General features: G+C 45.1%; 1 protein-coding gene across 2 annotated transcripts in view; it reads left to right on the forward strand.

Moving 5' to 3' along the window:
* The window catches only part of LOC138638747 (cytochrome P450 2K4-like), a 177604-nt gene that overhangs the window by 32883 nt on the left and 129882 nt on the right, over positions 1 to 14839 (forward strand). The window lies entirely within an intron of this gene.

Consider the following 14839-nt stretch of genomic DNA (forward strand, 5'->3'; position numbering starts at 1 on the left):
TAGACATTTGGGGCGGGCACACAAAAGTGTGCCAGAGTTGTGCCATACTGGGCTTGCCTTGGACAGAGGCACTGCTTCTGCTCCCTCTTTGGGCAGAGCCTCCCCCACTGCCTCGACGCACTGAGCTGCTTTGTAAAGCACTAGCAGCACTCCTCTCAGTTGGACAGGAGAAGATGATGGAATTCACCAGTGTGTCGTGGTACTCCCGCAATTTACGCTCCCAGGTCAACGCAGGGATGAGGTTTTGGACGTTGTCCCGGTAGCGAGGATCGAGGAGGGTGAACACCCAATAATCAGGCATGTTGAGAATGTGGTCGATGCGGCGGTCGTTTCTCAGGCACTGCAGCATGAAATCCACCATGTGCTGCAGAGTGCCAACTGGCCCAGAAACGCTGTCCCCTGCTTGAGACATGATCTCTGCCCGCTCGTCATCACCCCACCCTCGCTGTACACACTGACCACTGGACAATTGTGTCGCTCCCTCCTCTGGACGGAGCTCTTCCTCCTCCATTGACTCCTCCTCATCCTCCTCACAAATTGGCCCCTGCGTACCCCTTTGTGAGGAACCACGTGGCGCTGACTCTCCAGAAGCTGATGGAAAAGGTGACTCCTCATCCTCCACCTCTTCCACCACATCATCCCTTAACCCTTGCAAAGTTTGCTGAAGCAGGCAGATAAGGGGGACAGTCATGCTGACTAGTGCATCATCTGCACTTGCCATCCGCGTGGAATAATCAAAAGGACGCAAAACCTGGCAGACGTCCTTCATAGTGGCCCACTCTGTGGTTGTGAAGTCTGATCGGCGCTGACTGCGACTTCTTTGCGCCTGATGCAGCTGGTACTCCATAACTGCTTGCTGCTGCTCACACAACCGCTCCAACATATGTAACGTGGAATTCCACCGGGTAGGTAGGTCACATATGATGCGGTGTTCCGGAAGGCGGAATCGGCGCTGCAGAGCAGCAATGCGGGATCTGGCCAAGCTGGAACGCCGCAAGTGAGCACACTCTAGGCGGACCTTGTGCAACAGGGCATCAAGATCCGGATAGTCCCTCAGAAAACTCTGCACAACCAAATTGAGCACATGTGCCAGACATGGGATGTGAGTGAGGTTGCCAAGGGCCAAAGCTGCCACCAGATTTCGGCCATTGTCACACACTACCATGCCTGGCTGGAGATTCGCTGGCAGTAACCACACATCGCTCTCCTGCTTGATGGCATTCCAGAGCTCCTGCGCTGTGTGGCTTCGATGCCCCAATGAAACTAGTTTCAAGACGGCCTGCTGACGTTTGGCCACGGCTGTGCTCATGTCGGTCATAGGTAAACGTTCACGGGTCCATGTGGAGGTGGACTGTGACGGATCCTGCAGAGAGGAATCAGAGGAACTGGTGTAAGAGGAGGAGTCGATGCGTACAGACTGGATTCCTGCAATCCTTGGAGTGGGCAGGACACGTCCTGCGCCACTCGCACGATCTGTACCTGGCTCAACAACATTAACCCAATGGGCAGTGAGGGAAACATATCGCCCCTGTCCATGCTGACTGGTCCACGCATCGGTGGTGAGGTGGACCTTGCTACTGACGGCGTTCAGTAGCGCATGTTTTATGTTTGCCTCAACATGCCTGTGCAGGGCAGGGACAGCCTGCCTGCTGAAGTAAAAGCGGCTGGGCACCTTGTACTGTGGGACTGCCAATGCCATCAAGTCACGGAAGCTGTCTGTCTCCACCAGCCTGAACGAGAGCATTTCCAGGGACAACAGTTTGGCAATGCCTGCATTCAGAGCCTGTGCTCGGGGGTGGTTGGCCGAGAATGCCCGCCTTTTCTCCCATGCCTGTACTACCGATGGCTGTAGAGTAGACTGGGAGTGTGAGGATGACTGGGAAGGTGGTGCTGTGGGTGGAATTACACAAGGTCTCTGGGAGGAAGCCAAACCAGCTGTGCGTGAGCTGGAGGAAGAGGCAACACGAGCTGAAGAGGTGGTAGCTGCCGCTGTTGGTTGGCCTACATCTTCAGTGTGTTTCTGTAACTCCACCGCGTGCCTGGTCCGCACATGTTTCCAAATATTTGTGGTATTGAGGTTGCTGACATTTTTCCCTCTTTTTACTTTATGATGACACAGCTTGCATTTGACAAAACAAATGTCATCTGCAACTGTGTCAAAAAAGGACCAGGCACTGCAAGTCTTGGGAGCGCCCTTTTTGGCTTTGGAAAGAGACAGGCTCCTAACGGGTGCCAAAGTGGAGGCTACAGGCTCCGCAGTCTTCCCCCTCCCTCTCCCTCTTTGGCCCGTAAGAGGAAGCTCTTCCTCTGAGCTGCTCCCACCACCTTCCTGTTCCTCACGCCACGATGGGTCAAGGACCTCATCATCTCCACTACCCTCTGCCACCAACTGCTCCTCCTGGGTAGTCTCAGCAGCACAGTACGCACGAGAAAGCGGCACCTGAGTTTCATCATCAGATGCGTACTGCGCTGTGGTCACCGGAGGCACTGGCCCACCTGACTCTTCAGAGTCAGAGAGAAAAAGGTGTTGGGCATCACTGCACACTGCCTCTTCTTCCATTTCTCCAATGCTGCTTGGCTGGCCCCCTGTTTCCAAGCCAAGAGATTCAGAGAACAGAAGTAGAGACGGCTCCTGTCCTGGGCTCTCTGACTGCCTGGCCAATTTGGCAGGTGGTGAAGAGACAGATGGCTGCTCTCCAGTGCTCTGTGCCTGAGAGGATGTGGCACTAACTGAAGTCGATGCCGAGGCGTTAGCTGCCATCCACCCGACAACGGCTTCAATTTGGTCTTCACGCAGCAGCGGTGCATGGCGCTCTCCGACAAAGCTGCGCATGAAGGACTGTTCCCTGCTGAAACTGAGTGACGACGAGTCACCGGCGCCCGCAGCAGGCACAGAATCACCACGTCCTCTCCCTGCTCCTCTCCCTGCTCCGCGCCCACGCCCACGTGCCTTACTCCCTGCCCTCTTCATCTTGGTTGACAGATAAAGATAAGCAGAAAAGTACTAAGGCCTTAGTGTGCTTATTCCTGTAATGCTCCTCCTAACAGGTGTAAGAAACACTAATGTTGTAAATTGTGGACTAAACTTTATTATTTTTCAAATGTGGCCTACACAAGTGTTAAGTTGTGTTTGGTGAACTTAACCTTTTTTTTGGTGCAGATCGGGCTACAGAGCTAGTTTAAATCACACGGAGACCGTGCAGACAGCCGTAAACGGCGCTGCAAGGCCAAAAAACCCTCCTCTAGGTTATCCTATATAGTGTTTTTCCACTATTTAGCTGGATACGAGTGGAAAGACACTAATAGGAATTTTTTTTTTCAAATTTTAAACAGGCTGCACTATTTGAAAAAAAGGAAAATTTTTCTCAAGGTATGAGCCAGTAACGAACCCTGAGCTGAATCCAACCGGCTATGGCTGCACACAGACTACAGGGCGAGCTGGGCTCACACGGAGACCGTGCAGACAGCCGTAAACGGCGCTGCAAGGCCCAAAAACCCCCCTCTAGGTTATCCTATGTAGTGTTTTTCCACAATAGAGCTGGAGACTGGTGGAAAAACACTAATAGGAAATTTGAGAAAAAATGTGCAGCAGGCTGCACTAAGAGCAAAAAAGAACAACTGTGTGAGGCAGTGTGAACCCCCCCTGAGCTGAATACAACCGGGTATATGGCTGCACACAGACTACAGAGTGAGCTGCACACACACACAGAGACCTTGCAGAACGCTGTTAAAACAGCGCTGCAAGGCAAGAGCAAGGTGAACAGTGAAGAACACACAGCGTTTTGCTAAATTAGCCTTTGGAAAGGAAAATAAAGCAATTAGCAAGCTCAACTGGCCCTCAGTTAGAACACAGCGTCCTGTCCCTAACTGAAATCACAGCAGAGTGAGCGCAAAATGGCGGCAGCGCTTTTTTATAGTGCAGAGTGACATCATTTCAGCAGCCAATCCCAGCCTTGCCAGTACTTACATGCCCACCATGCTAAACAGGATGTGCCCACACTTTCATTCATTCCTCATTGGCTGCTGCGTTCAATTTGAATTCTGGGAACTTCCGATTCCGGTATCCGATACGCGGGAAGTATCGGAATTCAGTATCGGAATTCCGATACTTGCGGTATCGGAATGCTCAACACTATTAAGGAATCTTTGGAGAAAGGGCATATTCGACCATCTTCTTCACTGTTGGGAGCGGGGTTCTTTTTTGTTGCTAAAAAAGATTGTTCCTTGAGACCCTGTATTGATTATCGCCTCTTGAATAAGATCACGGTCAAGTTTCAATACCCTTTACCCTTGCTTTCCGATTTGTTTGCTAGGATTAAGGGAGCTAGTTGGTTTACTAAGATTGACCTTCGGGGGGCATATAATCTTGTTCGTATTAAGCAGGGTGATGAATGGAAAACTGCGTTTAACACGCCTGGAGGCCATTTTGAATTCCTTGTGATGCCATTCGGACTCTCTAATGCTCCGTCTGTTTTTCAGTCCTTCATGCATGATATCTTCCGGACTTATCTTGATAAATTCTTGATTGTATATTTGGACGATATTTTGATTTTTTCCGATGATTGTGAGTCTCATGTGCAACAGGTAAGGATGGTATTTCAGATCCTTCGTGACAATGCTTTGTTTGTGAAAGGGTCTAAGTGTCTCTTTGGGGTGCAGAAGGTTTCTTTTTTGGGCTTTATTTTTTCTCCCTCGTCTATAGAGATGGATTCGGTTAAGGTTCAGGCCATTCATGATTGGATTCAGCCCACATCCGTGAAGAGCCTTCAGAAATTTTGGGGTTTTGCAAATTTTATTGCCGTTTCATTGCTAATTATTCCAGTTTGGTTAAACCCTTGACTGATTTGACGAAGAAAGACGCTGATGTGGCGAATTGGTCCTCTGCGGCTGTCTCTGCCTTTCAGGAGCTTAAACGTCGATTTACTTGTGCTCCGGTGTTGCACCAACCGGATGTTTCTCTTCCGTTTCAGGTTGAGGTTGACGCTTCTGAGATTGGGGCAGGGGCCGTTTTGTCTCAGAGGGATCCTGTTGGTTCCTTGATGAAACCGTGTGCCTTCTTTTCCCGTAAGTTTTTGCCTGCTGAATGCAATTATGATGTCGGCAATCGGGAGTTGTTGGCTATGAAGTGGGCGTTTGAGGAATGGTGACATTGGCTTGAGGGAGCTAAGCACCGTATTGTGGTCTTGACTGATCATAAGAATCTGATTTACCTCGAGTCAGCCAAACTGCTGAATCCTAGACAGGCCCGATGGTCCTTGTTTTTTTCCCATTTTGATTTCGTGGTCTCGTACCTTCCGGGTTCTAAGAATATTAAGCCTGATGCCCTCTCTAGGAGTTTTTTGCCTGATTCTCCTGAGGTCTTAGAACCGGTCGGTATTCTGAAAGAAGGGGTGGTCCTTTCTGCCATTTCCCCTGATTTACGACGGGTTCTTCAGGAATTTCAGGCTGACAAACCTGACCGCTGTCCTGTGGGGAAACTGTTTGTTCCTGACAGATGGACTAGTAGAGTGATTTCTGAGGTTCACTGTTCCGTGTTAGCTGGTCATCCTGGCATTTTTGGTACCAGAGACTTGGTTGGTAGGTCCTTTTGGTGGCCTTCTTTGTCGCGTGATGTGCATTCTTTTGTGCAGTCCTGTGGGACTTGTGCGTGGGCCAAGTCTTGTTGCTCCCGTGCTAGTGGGTTGCTTTTGCCATTGCCGGTCCCTGAGAGGCCCTGGACGCATATTTCTATGGATTTTATTTCCGATCTTCCGGTTTCCCAGAGGATGTCGGTTATCTGGGTTGTTTGTGACCGGTTCTCTAAGATGGTTCATTTGGTGCCTTTGCCTAAATTGCCTTCCTCTTCAGATTTGGTTCCGTTGTTTTTTCAGCATGTGGTTCGTTTGCATGGTATTCCAGAGAATATTGTGTCTGACAGAGGTTCCCGATTTCTTTCTAGGTTTTGGCGGGCCTTTTGTGCTAGGCTGGGCATTGATTTGTCTTTTTTTTCTGCATTTTATCCTCAGACAAATGGCCAGACCGAGCAAACTATTCATACTTTGGAGACTTATTTGAGATGCTTTGTGTCTGCTGATCAGGATGATTGGGTGGCCTTCTTGCCATTGGCCGAGTTTGCCCTTAATAATCGGGCTAGTTCGGCTACTTTGGTTTCGACTTTCTTTTGTAATTTTGGTTTTAATCCTCGTTTTTCTTCTGGGCAGGTTGAGCCTTCTGACTGTCCTGGTGTGGATTCTGTGGTTGACAGGTTGCAGCAGATTTGGGCTCATGTAGTGGACAATTTGGTTTTGTCTCAGGAGGAGGCTCAACGTTTTGCTAACCGTCGTCGGTGTGTTGGTTCCCAGCTTCGGGTTGGGGATCTGGTCTGGTTGTCTTCCCATCATGTTCCTATGAAGGTTTCTTCCCCTAAGTTTAAGCCTCGGTTTATTGGTCCTTATAAGATTTCTGAGATTATTAATCCGGTGTCTTTTCGTTTGGCGCTTCCGGCCTCTTTTGTTATCCATAATGTCTTCCATAGATCTTTATTGCGGAAATATGTGGTGCCCGTTGTTCCCTCTGTTGATTCTCCGGCCCCTGTGTTGGTTGATGGTGAGTTGGAGTATGTGGTTGAGAAGATTTTGGATTCTCGTTTTTCGATGCGGAGACTTTAGTACCTTGTCAAATGGAAGGGTTATGGTCAGGAGGATAATTCTTGGGTTTTTGCCTCTGATGTCCATGCTGCTGATTTGGTCCGTGCCTTTCATCTGGCTCATCCTGATCGTCCTGGAGGTCCTGGTGAGGGTTCGGTGACCCCTCCTCAAGGGGGGGTACTGTTGTGAATTCTGCTCTTGGGTTCCCTCCAGTGGTTGTAGGTGGGAATGCAGTTGTCTCTGAGTCGCAGTCCTGGCCAGGTGTTTCTGCTGATTGCAGTTCTGACTGGGATATTTAGGTGTGCAGGATTCATTAGTCCTTGCCAGTTGTCAATGTTTCTTCCGAAGTGTTGGATCACTTTCTGGCTTCTCCTGCTCAGCTGTCAATTCAGCAAAGATAAGTGTCTGGTTTTTGTTTCTGTGGCACACATGCAGTGTGCTTATATTCTGTGTTATTCTATTGTTTTTCTCTTGTCCAGCTTAGACTGTGTCAGTGTTTTCTCAGTCTTGTTGGATTCTCTGGAGATACAGATATACGCTCCACATCTTTAGTTAGATTGTGGGGTTTTTGTATTTTCTGCTGTGGATATTTTTGGAAGGATTTTTAACACTGACCGCTTAGTATCCTGTCCTATCCTTTCCTATTTAGCTAGTGTGTGCCTCATTTGCTAAATCCTGTTTCCTTCCTGCGTGTGTCTTTTCCTCTACTACTCACAGTCAATATTTGTGGGGGGCTGCCTATCCTTTGGGGTTCTGCACTGAGGCAAGATAGTATTCCTATTTCCATCTATAGGGGTATTTAGTCCTCCGGCTATGTCGAGGTGTCTAGGTTTTGTTAGGCACACCCCACGGCTACTTCTAGTTGCGGTGATAAGATCAGGGTTTGCGGTCAGTATAGCTACCACCTACTCCAGTGAAAGTTTTCATGCTGCTCCAAGGTCACCTGATCATAACAGATTCCCTTTACCAGGTAACGCACCCACATTCAACACATTCTGAATCCAGGCCAGAAGGGGGAGCTTGGGACCTGGATTCAGGGGAGCTTCCCCAGCTTTAAGTGTTCTGGTCTGGAGAAGGAGTCAGGTAGTTTGTGAGAGAGAAGGAAGTCTTTAACTGAGAGCAGACACTAGAGCCGTGCAGCCAGGACTGAGCTGCAGCTCCAGGGAAGGACCTGAACCTGAGGGGTTGAGAATGGTGGAGCAATTGAGAAAAGGAGCACAGTGGAGAAAGCAAAGGGCTCAGAGGGGAACTGTGACTGGGCACCCTCAGAGCCAAAGCACAGGAATTGGAAACTGGGAGCCCAAGGCTGTGTTGTACTCTAGGACACATAGCAGAACCAGAAGGCATATGACTGTATGTTATTTGCCCACACCATGCCTGGAGGTGAAGCGGCACCTGAAGAGCCTTGGTCGTGATAGAGACCCTGTAAAATTGCTCAAGCTGCCCACCATACAGGTACCTGTCTCAGTACAAGAGGGAGAGAGGACTTTGCCAGCAGCTACAGGCAGCAGGGACCTCTCATACTAGTGCGAGTAGGAATGCTTATGAACCTCACCTGGGAGAGGGATCCACTATTGCCTCCAGGCCGTCTGGACCATACCACCACCTGATCTTGGTACTCTGGACTGTGGACTGCTACTGCCAGTAAACCAGGTAAAGACTTTACAACTCTGTGTCCTCCACTTATTTGCTAGCATACACCATCCTTGCCACACACCTTGGGAGCCCCTGGAGATACTGCTTCACCTGTGGGAAGCGTCAACATCTTGCTGCAACATCACCCCAGTGGACCCCTTTAAGCAGCGTCGGTCCCCTCTGACCGAGAACCACAGGTGGCGTCACAAATAGACTTTAGTCTAAATCCCTTAAAAGACTTTTCCCCTTTTAAGAGAGCGCCCAGGGCCACGGACCGTGTCGCAGCCACTGTGACATCCCCTTTAAGTGCTACCGAACCCGGTGCCGAATACCCCACTTCCCAGGTGGGCGACTCATGTGTGTATATATATATATATATATATATATATATATGTTATTGATAGAGATGAGTGAATCTGTTACACACCTGTTCGAAGTATCCTGTGCTTTGCATCGTTCTCCTTGGTCACACCTCTGTTGTGCTTCAAGTTGCCCACTGTGGCTCAATAACATTATCTTTCTTGGCTTATTAAAAGCCCATTAAGACACACATCTGTATCTTGGTATCTTGCGATTTAGATTCTAATCTTCTAGTCCTCTATATTTAGTGTGCTCCGTCTTCTGTACATACTGTGCTTCTAGTTGATTCCATCCTTCCTGGGTTCCTCTTCATCCGTCCTGCTGCTCCTGAGAATCCTGAGTGTGCCAAGTCCTCACTTTCCATGTGTCTTCCTCTTTGCTGCACCAACTCCTTGGTCCATGTACCCACCCAGATCTGAGGCTTCATTGATACACCAGAGAATGTGAGCCTAAAAAAAATTGCCTCAAATTTTACCAAAAAATTTAGAGTTGCATGAATCCAAAATGCTTCATTCTGACCCACCACGCTATGCCATTGCTCTCAGTCTCTGGTCTCTTCTGGTCTTCCTCCACTCTACAGCAGCCCAACACACATTATCATGTTGGGACTACCCAATTTGCATTGTCCAATACCAGAGTCAAGGTGGTGACTTAAAATAGTATATATATATATATATATATATATATATATATATATATATATACACATGTATATACTGACTTAAAATAGGTCCATATGGTCAGAGGAATTATGGCAAAACCAACAGAGGAAATTTAATTGTAAGATCTGTAATACGAATCCCCCTGGGCACACATTATGCGCTGCAGGGACTCTCCGGTTTCAGGGCCGAGAACAGAGTGTATGTGTGAGTTGTACTGTACAGTGGTTTTGGCCTCCTTCCACTCACTTGTATTGAGCCAAAGCAGAGACCCGTCCTTGACGTGACCATCTAGTGGGCATGGCTGACTAGAGCGGGCGGTTTCGTTCCATACAAGTGTATGGTTAGCGAGGCTTCGCCCATTGGCTGGGGTATATATAACTCATGCATAAAAAATTGTAAATGTACCTGAAAATTAGTGTAACTGCATTGACATGTGGTATAAAGTGACATCACTTTGTCATGTTAAAACTAAGTTGCTAGAATATACACTAGTTAACAAGAAATATAGCTGTCATTGCCATCGGGACAGGTGACAAGCAACAACAAAACAACAAACTTTCTTAATGAAAACCATTTCCAAATCAGTTATTTTTTTCTAAGTTCAGGATCAATCAGACTGCAGTTCCTCCTTAAAGTCCCAGAAAAGGTGGATGGATTTATTGGGTCATGGACTCCACTGTTTAAGTGCTGGAGACTTTTACAGTTCCTTAGTGTTATGATACAAGTCAAATAGTGAATCAAATGATTTGCTCATTTTTCGAGCCGGGATTTTTCATGTGGAAGCAGGTGAAATACAAGAATTTTGATATGTGATGTGCCTTTGAAAGATTGATAAAAAAAATAGCCTGCCTGGAAATGGAGGAATCATCTTACACGGCATTGTGTTCAGTATTTCATAAAATTTTTGTCCTTTCATAAAACCTTGAGATTTCTAGCTCCTTCCTTTCATCTCAGCAGATTATTTTGTCAATAGAAGATTGAGACCACGTTAAGGTCAACCTTTTATGCTTTGGTATTCATCACAACAGACCTCATGGGCTCTTCTTTTTTAATTCATTGAGATGTTGTCCTGGCCTTTCCCACTAATATTAATTCTCCTGATGAAGATCAGGAGGGAGGAGACATAAGTGAAAATCATCACATCATTTTGGGCCTAATAGTCTATCTTCCAGCTCAATTTTCTCTTGGTTAATGGGTAAAAGACTAAGGCTAGGTTCAGATTGCGTTAGTGCAATCTGTTTAGCGCCTAGCACTAGCGGATTGCGCTAACGCAATGTGTTTTAAAGGGGTCACGTTAAACGTCCTCCGATCCGCGAGAGCAGGGAACGGACCGCGGGCGCGCCTCGGATGCTGCAAGCAGCGTCCGCGGCGCGCCACAAAACACCGGCATATCGCTAGCGTGTGCCGAAAATGGCACGCGCTAGTGATGCGCGTCCCCATTGCTGTGAATCGGCGCGCTAACGGACGAATTGCACGGTGTTAATTTTGCCGTGTTTGTCCGTTAGCGCGGTCCCATTAACGCAATGGGAACCTAGCCTAATCCTCAATCTATTCTCCCAGGAAGCCCTGACTTGTCAAGATGTTGAAAATAAAGATGAGTAAATCTTTTGAAATTTTAATTTGCCAACTTCAACAAATTTTTCTCGAAAATTTAATTTATGGTGAATAGATTCTCATATATTTTAATGCTGAAATGCTTGTAATTTGTCGTAAAATACACATGGAGGAGAGGAGAGAGGAGACTGCTGACCATAAGAGCTTACACTCTACAGGAGAGAGAGAAAAGGGACCCTGTTGACCATAAGAGCCAACACTTTATAGGTAGGAGAGAGTAATGACCCCACCGACAATAACAACTTACACTCTACAGAAACGAGAGAAAGTAAGGACCCTACTGACCATAAGATCTTACAGTTTACAGAAGAGAGACTTAACCATTGACTCTGGAGATGGAAAATAACTCTGCCATACACTGTGTTGGAAAAAACAAAATCCAGCTCACCATACCGACATTCCCAAGAGCTCGGAGCACGGAACCGCTGTGTCAGGGCGTAGACGAACAGGAAAGAGAAGGAGATCCAGCTCAACGAAATAGTGAAAAATCCATAGTTTATTTCACTTAAAATATAGTGAAAGGACAAAACATCAGCATACAAAAAAATATTATAAGACCAAGGTCAACGCGTTTCCGGTGACTAAGCACCCTTAATCATGATACCTGGTACAAGACATGTCTATACTTTTATACTAGTATCCGGTTATCGCTCCGGTGCTGCAATTGGTGGAATTGTCTAATCAAGCAAAAATAGACACACATGATAATGGAAGCAAGACAAGCTTGATAGAAGCAAAAAAACAAATGTTTAAGTTAAACAAAAAAGCAGAGAAAACAGAAATAGCATAAGATACAAAAACTATATACAAAATGAAAAATGAAATAACATTACCATAATCATTGAATAAATCCAAAAATATAATGATAAAATAATATGTACAGTGTCATATGTTGTGAACCCACATAACAATATAAAGCTTGAGTTGCTAGATATTATTTGTAAACCCTCGGAATACTAATAAAATGCCCTAGTACCTTTATACATAGCGGGTTCACAAACAACTATGAAAACAGCCAAAATAGGTTGGAGCAAGTAGGTAAAAGCACAGCTGCAGACGCCGTGACAATGTAACAGCAGTCGGCAAACAGGGGGAAACAAAAGGGCAGATTGATAACTATTAGCCTCACAAAAGAGTCGATAATTATGCGGGAAATATAAACTACAAATTTAGTAACTAGATGTCAAAAAAGCGACTTCATTGTTTGCAAACCCTCGGAATACTAATAAAATTCCCTGATACCTTTGAAAGTAGCAAGCTCACAGACAACCATGGATGGAAAACCAAAACAATCAATGGCAGAGATCTCCCAAACAGGGAGTTGAAACAGCCGAAATAGGTAGGAGCAAATAGGTAAAAACACAGCTGAAGACGCCGTAACAATGTAACAGCGGCCGGCAAACAGGAGGGAACGGAAGGGAAAATAGATAGCTATTAGCCTCACAAAAAAGTTATTGATTATGCAGAAAGTATAAACTAGAAATTTGGTTACTAGATGTTAGAAAAACAACATCCTTATTTGTGAACCCTCAGAATACTAATAAAATTCCTTAATATCTTTGAAAGTAGCGGGCTCACAAGCAGCTATGGATGAAAAAGCAAAACAATCTATGGCAGAAATCTCTCAAACAGAGAGCTGAAACAGCCAAAGTAGGTTGGAGCAAAATGGGTAGAAGCACAGCTGAAGACGCCGTGACAGTGTAACAGCGGCCTGCAAACAAGGAAAAAAAAAAAAAAAGGGGCGAGTAGATAGCTATTAGCCTCAAAAAAGAGTCATTTATTATACGGGAAATATAAACTATAAATTTAATTATTAGATGTCAGAATAGTAACTTCATTGTTTGTGAACCCTCAGAATACTAATAAAAGAGCATAAGATCTTTCCTTTTGTTTAAACCATGTGGAATTCTTGTTCCGAGTTTAAAGATCCACCATGATTCCATTTTAAGTGACTCAAGGTTAGATTGATGATGGTTGATAAAGTGTTGTGAAACTTGTGAAATATTCCTATTGACACTAATATTTTCAGCATCATAAATATGTTCACGAATACGTGTTTTTAAAGACCGTATGGTACTCCCCATGTATTTAAGATGGCATGCCATGCATTCCATGATGTATACCACATTTTTAGTGTTACAATTCATGAAAGTCTTGATGGGATAAACGTTTTGATTACTGGCATCGGTGAAATTATAGCATTTACCAGAAAATTTACAAGTTTTGCATGCCATCGCACCACATTTAAAAAAACCTTTCGTGCTGAGCCAATGAGAAGGTTGTGCAGAGTGGGCATGAAGAGAACTCGGAGATAAACTAGAGCCCAAAGAGGGGGCTCTTCTAGACACAATTCTGTATCCGTTACTCAAAATTTGGGCTATATCAGCATCTTCCTTAAGAATGGTCAAATTATTAGTCAATATTTTTCTGATAGCATTAAATTGATTACTATACTGGAAGACCACAGTGATTGGATTTTGAGGAGATAAATTTTGATGTCGTTTACTATGAAAACGAGGTCGTCGAGCGACAATTTTTTCTGCTCTTTTTAGATGCCAGTCACTGTAGCCTCTCTGCACAAGTCTATCCTTTATGCCCTCAATCTCTTGGGAATAATCTTCCAATGTGCTACAATTACGTTTTGCTCTCACCATCTCCCCTATAGGGATACTTTTAATAGTATGTTTAGGATGGTGACTGTTTGCACGCAATATTGTATTCCCTGCTGTGTTTTTCCGGAAAGTAGAAGTAACAATCGGGGTATTAGGTATCCCCTTTAATTTTAAATCTAGAAACTCTATACACGTGTGGTCTTGACGTGAAATAAATCTAAGATTGAATGGATTGTAATTTAGATAGTTTGTTAAATCCTGTACGGTAGATACATCAGAACTCCAGATAAATATCAGGTCATCAATGTATCTACCGTACCATCGTATACAGTCTTTAAATGGATTCTCATCATTATATATATAACATTCTTCCCACCAACTCATGACCAAATTGGCAATGGAAGGTGAGTATTTGGCACCCATTGAGACACCACTGGTTTGCATGAAATATATTTGGTTAAAGCAAAAGAAATTTGTAGTCATGAGAAAAGAAGTGACCTCTATGACATAAGACTGTAAATCTATGGAAAAATCACTGTACTTTTGCATGTGGAATTTAAGAGCAAATATCGCCACTTCATGTGGTATAGAGGTATATAACGAGGTGACATCTGAAGTGATCCAAGAGAAATTAGACTGCCATATAAACCCCTCCATGAAATTCAGGGCTTCTACCCATTTTGCTCCAACCTACTTTGGCTGTTTCAGCTCTCTGTTTGAGAGATTTCTGCCATAGATTGTTTTGCTTTTTCATCCATAGCTGCTTGTGAGCCCGCTACTTTCAAAGATATTAAGGAATTTTATTAGTATTCTGAGGGTTCACAAATAAGGATGTTGTTTTTCTAACATCTAGTAACCAAATTTGTAGTTTTTACTTTCTGCATAATCAATAACTTTTTTGTGAGGCTAATAGCTATCTATTTTCCCTTCCGTTCCCTCCTGTTTGCCGGCCGCTGTTACATTGTTACGGCGTCTCCAGCTGTGTTTTTACCTATTTGCTCCTACCTATTTCGGCTGTTTCAACTCCCTGTTTGGGAGATCTCTGCCATTGATTGTTTTGGTTTTCCATCCATGGTTGTCTGTGAGCTTGCTACTTTCAAAGGTATCAGGGAATTTTATTAGTATTCCGAGGGTTTGCAAACAATGAAGTCGCTTTTTTGACATTAGTTACTAAATTTGTAGTTTATATTTCCCGCATAATTATCGACTCTTTTGTGAGGCTAATAGTTATCAATCTGCCCTTTTGTTTCCCCCTGTTTGCCGACTGCTGTTACATTGTCACGGCGTCTGCAGCTGTGCTTTTACCTACTTGCTCCAACCTATTTTGGCT

Source organism: Ranitomeya imitator, chromosome 5 (assembly GCF_032444005.1).
Source record: "Ranitomeya imitator isolate aRanImi1 chromosome 5, aRanImi1.pri, whole genome shotgun sequence".
Taxonomy (NCBI): domain Eukaryota; kingdom Metazoa; phylum Chordata; class Amphibia; order Anura; family Dendrobatidae; genus Ranitomeya; species Ranitomeya imitator.